This window comes from Anomaloglossus baeobatrachus, unplaced genomic scaffold, assembly GCF_048569485.1.
Source record: "Anomaloglossus baeobatrachus isolate aAnoBae1 unplaced genomic scaffold, aAnoBae1.hap1 Scaffold_312, whole genome shotgun sequence".
Taxonomy (NCBI): Eukaryota; Metazoa; Chordata; class Amphibia; order Anura; family Aromobatidae; genus Anomaloglossus; species Anomaloglossus baeobatrachus.
The window spans coordinates 329,323-331,192 of NW_027442529.1; the positions used below are offsets into that span (position 1 = coordinate 329,323).

At 46.4% G+C, this 1,870-nt stretch overlaps 1 pseudogene; it reads left to right on the forward strand.

The window, feature by feature from the left end:
* The first annotated feature begins 1,208 nt into the window (after positions 1–1,208).
* Positions 1,209–1,415, forward strand: LOC142268964 (U2 spliceosomal RNA; annotated as a pseudogene).
* Positions 1,416–1,870: the final 455 nt, after the last annotated feature.

The following is a 1,870-nucleotide window of genomic DNA, read 5'->3' on the forward strand; positions in this document are numbered from 1 at the left end:
TGACTTGGTGAGCTGTCACTGAATGGGTGGGCTGAAGCAATGGTGGATGCTGCTGTTTGGATAGCATGTGTATCTACTGAGAACAGCTTATCAATGGTGGCAAATCGGAGCAGCTTAATCTCTTGCTCTCCGCAGTTCAACACTCTCATGGGCACTCTTCCCTTCCATATTAATGAATAAAACTATGATGTAAATAGCATATAGATACCCCACAAATGCAGATAAAAGTAGGTTATGGGAAAAGGGGGAAGAGAGAAACAGGAAAATAGTGGAATAAAGTATACCTTCCAGGTGGGAGAGGAAATGGCAGCACAGCCAGTGGAGGTGAAGCAAGGGGAGCCTGCAACTAAAGAGTTGAGAGCGTTATCACATGGTGACTGAGCCTGATTGTAACGGGAGCATAGAGGTGCCGATCCTGTCTTACCTGCGTTGGTGTAGAAGTGGGTGTCCTGTGGTGGAGTCAGCTATGTGCAGTGGTGGCCGTGGGTTCTTTTATGTGCGACCGTAGTAATAACTGCGCCCACTTCCTGTATGGGAGTGGAATGCAGTGAGGGTAATGGAACGCACGCCTGCGCATTTGTGTTTAACGTCGCGCATGTGCAGAACGGAGAAAAGGCTGCGCTCACTTCCTAATGAAAGGGAGTGAGACGCATCTGGGAAGGGAAGGGAAAAGATTAGAGTTTGGGGATGATGAAAGGGCTTTCTACGGGCAAGGATGGCAAAGGGTGGCAGTGACGGAAAGTCAGGCAGCCTGTCCTGTCCTGTCCTGTCCGTCCGTCTTTTTGTATCATGAATTGGAAAGACTGCAAGGGGGAGGGGAGGTGCTTGTGTCCAAAAGGAGGAGTTATTCAGATTCATTGCAGTGGGCGGCGGCTGCAAAAAGCACCATTCTTCTTGTTTTTGCTCTGCAAAACAGCCTTTTCAAGGGTTGGCTTGGGTGACAAAATGTCTTCTGTAGGCGTGGGTTTGTCTCCCTCTCCCTAAGATGTGTCCGGTATAGGCCAGGGTGCAACTCAAGGCCGTAACCAATTCGGGTTATAGCTTCTCGGCCTTTTGGCTAAGATCAAGTGTAGTTTCGGAGGACGCTACCTTGGTCGGTACTGGAAGGTGCCTGGGATTGCACGTCTGCCGGCCTTGAGGAAGTGTGTGCGCCTTCTGGTGACACATAGCCCTCTTGTGCCTGGACGGTTCCCAGGCAACGGGAGGCGATCACCTTTGTTATTTTGAAGTCCTACTGATAAACAGAAAAAAAAAAAAATTAAATCTGTTCTTATCAGTTTAATATCTGATACGTCCCCTCTCTGGGGACCATATATTAAATGGATTTTTAGAACAAGGAGATGGAAAAAATCTTGCTCTGTCCACTCCACGCATTGACCTGGTATTGCAGTACCTCCAGGACCGGTGCACCCCTTCTTAACCCAGTTTCCAAAAGCAGAACTCAATTCACCTGATTCAAATGAGCCCCATTAGTGAATTGAAAGAAAGCAAAAACTTTATATGCACCTCAATTTGGCCAATTCACTTTTCACACTTTCACCCTTTTTTTTATCTTTCACACCTTTTACTTGCTTTATTGATGCAAAAAGCTGTGCCAAATAGCAAACTCATCTCCACTCAACTTGACCAACTCTGCTATGTCCCGTGCAGTATCTTATTCTCAGTCTTATCTAGATCATTTGCAATTGAATAGAATAGATCCCTTTTGGCTGCTTATGACTGTGTAAAATATGTAGTTTTACTGGGCTGGGATGAGAGAATCCATTGAAGCATGGTGTAGGGATTGTGGTTCCTGTGTGCTAAGAAGAGAGGCTGGCACCAGCCAGAAAGCCCCATTGCAGCCAATAATCACTTAATAACTTTTTCAACT